Below are 11,055 nucleotides of genomic sequence, written 5' to 3'. Positions count from 1 at the left end.
CCCCCATACAGGTATCATTGTGAAACTCTCCCAGAAGGGGATTAACACTTATGTCATTAGATGGGTAACTAGTTGGCTCACCACAGAACACATACTGTGGAAGATGGTGAATCAACCTGCACCAGTAGAGCTGTTACCATTGGTGTAACCCAGGATCTGTGATTGGCCCTTTACTGTTTGCAATCTATTTCTCAAAAATTCAGGCTAAAGTATATGGCCTATGCTTTACCAAGTTTGCTGATTCTTGCATATAGGGTGCAATCATTGAGTCCACCAATAATGATAACATAATACAGGAGGAGCTAACACAGACAAATCATTAGTAACAAAGCCACATGATCTACAAATAAATGCAGAAATATGTCTTTATGTTGTCCTTCTGAAAATGGGACTCCATGCTAATTACAGCACTGAAAACAGTCCTGCTATGCTGATACCCAGTGATGCAAGCACTGGGAACACATGAGGATAACAATCTTAACTTTGACCACCCAGTGTCTGCACCGGTATTGAAAGCCTATGTTGTGCACATCATAAGTCATGCCATCATACTCAAATCACAGTACAGCACTGTACTTGAAACTCATCAGAACACTAATAGAGTATAATGCACTCTTTTTGCATGTACATCACCAGACACATGCAGCAGCTGGAGAGACCACAGCCCTTTCTCATCAAGAAAATACAGGGCCTACAAACCATGCCATGATTTATGTTGATAGACTGAAAGCCATGTCACTGTTATCTGTATTGTATAACATGAGGTGATTTCTGCCTGACCTTCAGGCCAGTCTCTGACCCTGCCCTGGTGAGAGTAGTGTATATCCACAAATCAGATATAACTGACAAAATCAGCAGTGGCTGTTGAGGAGAACACGCTAAAAGTATCCCACATGCTGGTGTAAAAGGCTCTCTGTAATGTCAAGCAAGAGCAAACACACACACACACACACACACACACACACACACACAGACAGTCTGCACTGACAACAGAACCCCTACCTATCTAAGTACACAGACTACAGACCTCTGTATTTAAGGCGAGCACTACAGCTCTAATCTGACTTGGAGTGTCTCAGACAATACTTTATAGCTGATGATAACAGCAATATCTGTTGAGAAGAATATGGCAATAACAGTGGTCTACATGCTAATGTAAAACTCTCTCTGTAATGTCAAGCAAGAGGACAAACACACACACACACACACACACACACACACACACACACACACGCACGCATGCACACACACACACACACACACACACACACACACACACACACACACACACACACATGCTGCAGTGAGAACAGAATCCCTACCTAAGTATACAGGCTACATAACTTAATACTTTACACTAGTGCCACGGCACAAGTCTGACTTATACAAGACTGCAAGTCAACTTATAGTGGATGACATCAGCAGGCCATGTTGGAGAGAAGATGTTGGGAGGCCTGCATGAAATAGATGTGTAGGCATGTGCAAGTATCAAAATACTGTCAATCCATGGCACCGGAGCAGTAAATGTAGGATACACAATTCTTCTCTTTGGTCTAGATACACATGCATACACACACACAGTTGACTATGGTGAGAACAGAACTTCTACCTATCTTAAGTACACATACTACAGAACTCAATACTTTACTCAATCACCATGGTACAAGTCTAACTTTTACAAGACTGCAGGTCAACTTATAGTGCATGACATCAGCAGGCCACATTGGAGAGAAGATGTTGGAAGGCCTGCATAGGATCATAGCTTTATAGGTTCATAGGCATTTATTAGCCTAATGGCCCTAAGGTGTTTATAAGCTTAGCTATGTAAAAACACAAGTACTCTTATTGAGCATAGTTAGATGGTCATTGTTAGCAGAGCGATTTTGTGAGCAGCACCGAATGGCCCTGTCCATGAGAGACATCGATGCCACTCCAAAGAGGAACTTAAAATCACCCATCCAGTTGTCAAGGTTGTACTTGAATAGGTTCTTTGAGGAACACTGCTTCACATGCAGTGGGAGCCTATTACAGAGGATTGTCAATCGCTGGGAGACAGATCTGTTTTCCTGGCATGCTCTGCTTATGTCACAGGCTAGGTTGAGATCCCTGGAGCAAGTTATTCTTGTTCCATTTGATTTGCAGATGGCCAGAAATTCCAGTAGGGTAGGGTCTGAGACTGCTCTATAAGTCACCTCTCAGTAGCCTGCATGATGCTGAGTACAGTGACAGGTATTTCAGTTTTCAAGTGTATGTCATGTTTTGGAGGTCCTGGATTCTCCCAATTACAAACCTCTGTGTTTTCTCTAGTTTCTGCAGGTTTCTGGTATAGTACAGCCAGAAGGGAGCATTGTACTCAATTAGTGGTCTTAGTAGAGCACAGCAGAGCTACAACCTCCCTGGTCTTAGATGTAATGGCCTTAATTATGACCATGAATATAATGTGTGTTGTACCACTATGGATACATAGTGACTGAAGTGTTGCTTGCTACCAAAATGTGTTCCCAAGTCTCACAGCACTGTGTTTGAGCTTATAGGTGTGCTATGTATATTATAATTAGCAGGGTACTTCATTCCCAAAGGGACAGTGAGGCATTGTTTGCTTTAAGGTTCAGTCCATGAGTTTGGCAGCAATCGTTTGTTTTTGTTAGGCCCTTCTGTAATATGTTACCAACATTGGGGGACTCTATATAACTACATCCAGTTAACAGTCATCTGTAAACTTGGTAAAGCATAGGCCCTCTACCTTTACCTGCGCTTCAGAGAAATAGGTTCCAAACATTTGAGGGCTCAGCACAGATCCTTGTGGTATTCCACTAGTAAGTGGTGTAGTAGTGAAGGTAGAGTCCCTACCTTTGACAGTGTGTGTGTTCTGTCGGTGAACCAGTTGGCTATCCATCTAGTAATATATGGGTTAATTCCCAGATGGGAGACTTTGTCTATGATATATAAATGGGGGATAGTGTCAAAGGCCTTGGATAACTCGTCATAGGTTGTATGTCCTGCTATCCCTCATCCAGGTCTTTGGGGTAAGTACCAAAGAGGCCCACTAGGATTAATAATCTAGATTTACCCTTTACAGAACCAACATGGTCAAGTAAAGCACGTTGAAGGTGACATATGTCCCTGTGGATAAGGTCCATGTTGATTCCTTTCTTAGCATTGCAGATAATGTTTTTTGGGCTTATAGGTCAACAGTTCTAGTTCTGCATTTTACCAGATTGATGTGCATTACATATCACACAACATAATTTCTGTAGTGTAGGTGATATATGTGTGGAAAAAGTACTGAGACACCAGGGTTGCAGTGCTTGTAGTGAGGCAACACATGGCTGTATTGTAAATGCATGACATACTGTGAGACAGGGCCTTCATGTTGTTAAACATGGACAGTAAACAGCAGCAATACATAATAATATTTACTTTTCCATAGCACAGTGAGCAGGGTTTTGTGCGATGGTTAAAACAAATAGGCAAATAATTGTAGTCACTCCTCAATCTGACGATGAGGAGAGATTACATTTTTTACCCAAATAGGCGCCTCGATGACTTAGATTCTTTTTCTGAACAGAATGGTCATTTTTTAGCGGTAAGAAGGTCAGAAAAGCTGGTGAGCAAAAGCAGGCATTATCCAGAATCAGAACATCATCAGGCACACACCAACATAGGGGACAACCAGGGGTGGAAAAAAGTGGGAAAGAAAGTGAAATAGTTACATTAATAGATACTGATGGTATAGTTAGTGAATACAAGGGATTCAAGATTTTCAACTATACTAACATAATGTTAAATAAGGAGCATTTCAACTTATTTTCAAAAGGTTTTAAGTTTGTGTCTTCAGGTTTTGGTGATATAGCAAATATTCTTGTGAATTTGATATTTTAGTTTACTGAGTGACTACAATTATTTGCCTATTTGTTTTATCGGTATTGTGTGTTTTACTTTGGAGTCTATTTTAGTTTGCTGAGTGACTACAATTATTTGCCTATTTGTTTTATCGGTATTGTGTGTTTTACTTTGGGGTCATCAGTCTGACCGTGAGGAGAGATTATATTTTTCCCCAAATAGGCGCCTTGATGAATTAGATTCTTTTTCTGAACAGAATGGTCATTTTTTAGCAGTAAGAAGGTCAGAAAGGCTGGTGACCAAAAGCAGACATTATCCAGAATCAGAACACCATCAGGCACACACCAACATGGGGGACAATCAGGGGTGGAAAAAAGTGGGAAATAAAGTGAAATAGGTACATTAATAGATACTGACAGTATAGTTAATGAATACAAGGGATTCAAGATTTTCAACTATACTAACATAATGTTAAATAAGGAGCATTTCAACTTATTTTCAAAAGGTTTTAAGTTTGTGTCTTCAGGTTTTGATGATATAGCAAATATTCTTGTGGATTTGAAACTCTACCTTAGGAAATTAAATTTAGGTATGGTTTTTAAAAAATCTGAACATTCCGTAGGACATGACCATTTAGGACCTACTAGGAACAGCACTGCAAATCCCCCCCTACATCCTGCTTTGTTGTTGTTTGAGAAGTGTGTTACTGAAGAAATATATGAAGCTAGAAAATAAATTTTATCAGAGCTCCACAATTTGAATGTAAGGGAGAAGAAGTTACTTAATGAGTTGAAATCTCAGACTAAGGTTCGAATTATGAAGCCGGACAAGAGAGGGGGTGTGGTGTTGTATGGAACTGAAGAATATAATAATGCTATTACACAAAAATATTCTTGACACTAATACTTATTCCCCAGTATCTAAGAATGAAATCACTATAGCTTATAGTAGAATAGATTTGTTATTAGAGGAATACTTGCTTGAAAACCGGATAGATGGTAAAACACACCACTATTTAAAACAAGTGAATCTCCATTATTCCTAACATTTTTGGAGTGCCAAAGGTGCATAGATGTATTAAGGACCCCCCTTTTAGACCTATTGTGTCTGCAAGGAACTCAAAAACTCATCCTCTAGCAGTTTATATTGACCACTGGACCAAAGAGATTTTGGTAAAGACAGACCATTTAATTAAAGACTCGTGGGAATTTCTGAGTAAATTAACTAAAGATGTGTGGAAGGACAATTACAGTTTTCTTACCATAGACATCAAGGACCTTTTTACTAGTATTCTGAGACGTGAGGGACACAAACATTTTAGTGAGAGTATTTACAGATACTCTAGTATGCCTAAAGACCAAATTCTTATGATCCTTGAATTGATGGAAGTGATTCTGGACAACAATGTTATATGTTTCCAGGGTGAACATTATCAACAAACTAGTGGGGTAGTGATGGGAACAGCTTGTGCTCCATCTATGCACTTTGGTGATGTTGGAATGGGAGCACAGGTTTGTGTTTAACAACTCTTTTTTTCACAACAATATATGTCTTTATTTGAGATTTCTGGACGATATATTTATATTGTGGGATGAGAGTCAAGACACTGTGGAATTATTTATGCAATATATAAATGGATGCACCCCATTTTTCAAATTTACATATACATATGACAGAGTCAGTATCAATTACCTAGACACCACTATTTACCAGACCTATGAGGGGTTCAAATCTAAAATATTTAGAAAAAGTACATGGTGTAATAGTTATTTACACTACACTAGTAATCACCCCACATTTCAGAAAAAAAGCCTTGTCAAAGGTCAGGCAGTACGTATTGCTAGTATGACCTCTGACAAGGCCAATTTAAAGGGGGAATTTGATGTCCTTAGTAAAATTTTTGAAGAGAGGGGGTGCCCCAGTGATTTGGTATATTGTATATTAAATGAAGTATACAAAGGGTGGGGTGCCATGTATAAGCCCCTTTTAGGTGTCCCCCTTGATACAACAGTGAAAAGGAAGGATGATCATAAATTCCAAAGGGAGTGTGTTATAGAATTTAACAGTTTTTCTGACACAGTTACAAACATTATACAAACTAATTGGAGTATGTTAAAAACTAATAATGAACTGTACGAAGTAGTAGGGAAAGAACCTATATTTTCATTTAAAACAGGAAGGAATTTTAAAAGAATATTTGAACAGACTGAGTCACCAAGGAATTATATAAGAAAGGCAACTAGTTCTTGTGGTAATTGCAAACAATGCCCTCACATTATTAAGGAAGACGGCATACGATTATTGAATAGTATGAATAATATAGTATGGTTTTGTAAGGGCCATTGCAATACTAAAATGATTGCCTACTTGGCCACCTGTGTAAAATGCCCTGCATTTTACATAGGCAAGATGGAAAGAGCCTTGAAAGAAAGAATGTATGAACATTTTAATGATATTAAAAATAAAAAAGAGAATAGTGCATTGTATAAGCATTATCTTGAATGTATTTCCCATCCGTGCAATGGTTTTAAATTTGGAATCATAGATGTTGTCAAGTATAACCCTAAGGGGGCAGATACTAAGAACACACTACTCAACAGGAAACTGAAATGGCAACTGAGGCTTAGATCTAATGTTTTCCCTGGTTTGAAAGAATATATAACAATAAAGCCAGTGCTTATAGCTAAAGCATTTGAAGTATAAAATATTAAACATTATATATGCACTTTAACTGTTTCAATATACAGTTTTTACAATATATTTAACATATTGCATATGTATGTTATTTTTAAATATTTTAAAATATTTTTAACAAGTTTATATATGTGCACCAGAACATGGCAATTTATTTAGGACTCCTGTGTCTTTAAATTTTAATTGCAGTTGTATAATGGATTAGTATAAAAGCAATGAGTTGAATTATTTGTTTTATCTGATGAAGTCTTGCATACAAGACGAAAGCGCTTATTTTAAGTTCATTAAAGTGTTTGCATTTTGTGCGATGGTTGCCAAAGTGTTTGTGCATATGAGATGCACATTTCCAATAATATTCATGTTTGCACATATCTGAGCAGTACACAAACGTGAGCTGCATTGCTAAAATCTAAAAGCTAGTATTGAGTTGATGAAACATATCTGCTGCTTAACTAACTCTGTGGCAGCAGGTGAAAATGCATTGACACATTTCTTTTTCATTCCAGATGATGATGAGTTCAAATCCAGGTGTATCTAATACTTTCAAATACTTTTAAATAAACATTGATAGTGCAATGACATGCATTCTTTGTAGTACATGTGTTGCTGTGTGTTGGCAGCGGGTTTAAGTGACATTGCACTGAGGTAACCACAGTATTTTGCCACCTCTAACCTTCACTGTGCATTGGTGTGTGATGTGAAACTGTGTGCAAACATAGAGCCCAAAAAGTGAAGGCTTCCATTGCATTTTCTGCTACTTATGTGTGTTGTGTGTGACTGTATTTTTTGCTCAGATTAAAGTGGTGAAAATGGGGTAGATTGGAAAGTGTGAAATGGGGAGCAAGTAGGGGTGAAGGATAAGGGGAAAGCAGTACAGGAATGTGCAAGAGGGAGGTAGGAAAGAACCATAACTGTACATTTCTTTAACAGTGTAAACTGTAAATATGTGCAGAATATTAACTGAATTTCGACTGTCATCTCCACAAAGAGGGGTGACTGCAATGCAATCATGCTGTATAGCCAGATGGACCAAATCAAATGTGCTAAGAATATGTGTGTGAAATGAAGAATTATGTATGGAATGTTTTTTTTTTTTTTATTTTGGTGGGATAGGTGTCAATTTATTTTTTATTTCAGAGAGAAAGGAATGTTGGGGAAGTGACATAGGTATGTTTGGGTCAGGAAAGTTGGGTAAGTGAGGAAGCAATTGCAGACAGACAAGACAAACAAGACAAAAGAGAGGGATGCTAATGGACACAAAAGCATGGGGGATACCATGATTGGGGTGAGGAACAGGACAATCCAGGCCCATACCCATTAAGCTTGGAGACAGTGAGAATCGAGTCCTCACTCCATAGGACTTTGATCACTGTCACCTTACTCTGCTGGTGGCTGGAGTGCTTGACATCTCCTCCTCCTCCAGCACATGAGGGAGAGCAGCCTGTCAATCAGGCATAGGCGTGCACCAATGGTGCAGTGCATGACCCTATGCACCATCCCTGGCAACAGTCTGCAAGTAATAAAATCACCACCTCTGCCAGTGCTCCCAGAGGGTACCACTGGACTACCTGAGGGAACAGGTAGTGTACAGGCAGCAGAGGCAGTGCTGTCAGGTTGGCTCCTAGACATGCTGGACATCGGTGCTGGAGCCAGTAGAGCAGGGGCAGGCTGATCACTGGGGCTGGCCTACCGCCCTGTGCTGTGTAGCATTAAGTAATGTGGTACACATGGATGACATTAACACATTTTGATGACACATAAAAATAAAAAAGAAAATAAAAATAATACAAATAAAATAAAACTAAAGAAAGTAAAAAAGAGAAATAAGGGTTGGAGTGAGAGGAAAAAATGCGATACAATTAGCACCATCATATGTGACATACAATGCATTAATACAACTATACAACTCTTTTATTTTAGGTTTTCTATTTAAGTATACCTCCTAACAGATACACACTATACTACAGATTGCTGCGTGTAATCCTTGAAATGTGCATATATTGTACATGTGCATGTTCCAATTATACAGATTACAGTTTAAAGCTGGGCATTTGTGCCACTGGTATAGAGTTTATAATTTAATGAAAATATTAGAGGGGATTCAATAAAGCCTACACAATAAGTCTGACCATGTGCATTTTGCAAAGTGATGCACACACAGCTGCGAAAAGATTTAGATTCAGTAAACTCAACGTAGCAGCATGCAGTCATGCTCAAACATGGAAACTTTTGTGGCATGCAAATTGTACTATAAGTAGCTGACTTGTATGCAAATGAAGGAAATGAATATGGTGGCGTAATTCTACAAGCTTTAAAGTAACTGTGTAGACTCCATTCTCATGTTGGCCATGTATGTGAAAGTTTACCAAATACAGAGGTCTACACGGATACTAGAGGAAGTAATTTTCCATACATTTGTACAGAACAGACCCTAACATGTAACCCTACACACATTATGACATTCTCAGACATGTTGGATGCTAGAAAATTATGTTAACAATAGCAAGAAGTCCATATTAAGTGATGTGACATAAATGACGCTTTGCACCCCCACCCCCAAATGAACAATGTAAGAGTAACTAATGTAAACAGATAAGGGTTAGGAGGGTGCCCTAATGGTTAAGGTGTTTGCCTTACAAACACAAGGTACAGGGTTTGACTCTCACAAGGGATAATTGGCTAGGCTTAAAATGGCTCTCAAGGGCAGTTAGCCTAGTACTAATGTATGAACCTATGATAGAAGTGTAACCACATGAAATATAGAATCGTAAATGTGAATTCCTGTGTGTACATAGATACACCTGAGTAATACCCTCCCTTGACTGTGCAACATTAGGCACCCCCTCAGTTTTCCTGTTTACACAGTTATCAACTGTGTAGATTCAGGCTGATAACATGGTGAAGATGCAAATGAGGCTTAAATGTATTAGAATTGCTGAATCCCAAAACTTATAACCATGTAGGGATGTTCACTTCATGTATGCACTTCCACAGTGTTCGTGTTGAATGCATGACAACACTGAATGATGACATTGGGGGGGGATGTCATGTTACACTTACAGAGGTGTACATTTAGGTTTGTGAAGTGTAAAAATGCATACAAGCAGTGCATAATTTACAGGTGCTGTGTCATCTTCTTTAGTGTTTGTTAAAATGTATCTTATCTATCTGCATTACATTAAAATGTACTTTTTAATTTTCGTCTTTGTTTGCAGAATGCAGCACTTATTGCAACCATGGGAATTGGAGGAATGAATGTCAGGTTTCTCGATACATGTCACACAACTTTTCCTTTGGCAGCATGTCTATGTCTAGGGCGAGAGTATAGAATGCCCTGGGTTCTACTTAAATGTCTGCAATCGTCCCTCTCCTTTGTAAAATGCATGTTTGCGTGATATAATAGGCATGGACAAAAGTAATAAATTCCCTTGTGTTCACCTTATTTCAGTGTTGGTGCATGCAACGGCATGCAGGTGCACATCGTGCACCAGTGGGCAATAACAGAGTTCATTTTCCATAGCTGCTAATTACAGCATAAGCAGGTGATTTTAGTACAGTGGAACTATTCAACAAGCTATAAAGCATCCATCTAGCCTACATTCTGTTTTTTCCTACATACTTTCATCCCATGAGAGTAGGCACTAATAAATTCTAGGCCTAAAATAAAATAGTCTCAACTGCTGCATTTGCAAGGTAAGTCATGAACCTGGAATTTTTTCTGTAATAATATTATGGCATATCCTTGCATATCATGACGGTGCAGTAATGAAGTAAATAGTGCTGGATTTGTCTAGAAAGCGCCTTACCATGACAGCAGACACTTAGTTTACACATATGTGTTCATTACTAAGCTTTTCATTCTTATTCCTCTGCTTTTTCTTTGTACTTTTCGCATGACGCACCGCATAGCACAAATAGCGTAAGCAGCTAATGGCTGTGTTTATCGGGTTTGTGTGAAGCGCAGTGGACCACCTATGAAGCAGATGGCCAAAATAGTAACCAGATACATTCAATTAATGCCCTTGGCCACTGCAAAAACCCAGCTTGGAGTATACATGGTACTGGCTTCTAGTACAGAGTGTGCAATCTTTGTTTTACTGCTGTGACATTGCAGTATACAACAATAAAGTGCAACATACACAATTGCTTTCTCAATATTCTTGTGGCAATAGGTGTAAGTGTAGGACTGCCATGCACATGGTTCTGGGTTTGAGTACAGTATATGCCACATAGTATTATTATTTTTACTGATGTTAACAATGCATCTCACATTTGAGCACTGCTTACAAACCCACAAACAAGCATAATTCGCATGAGTGTACACTTTGTGAATCATCGTGCAAATCCACTGCTCACTGTGCTATGCAACTTATATATGATGCTTTCCTACTGGTGTTTATTGTCCATTTCCTTTGTATGACATAAAACTACATGTGGAAACATTGCAAATTCAGGGCACATTTTCAGTATACATCATATAGTAATAGTAAATACATGTGTTGTTCCCCCCAAGTAATA

Source organism: Protopterus annectens, chromosome 2.part2 (assembly GCF_019279795.1).
Source record: "Protopterus annectens isolate FY-2018-M chromosome 2.part2, PAN1.0, whole genome shotgun sequence".
Taxonomy (NCBI): Eukaryota; Metazoa; Chordata; order Ceratodontiformes; family Protopteridae; genus Protopterus; species Protopterus annectens.
This window is presented reverse-complemented; position numbering follows the sequence as displayed.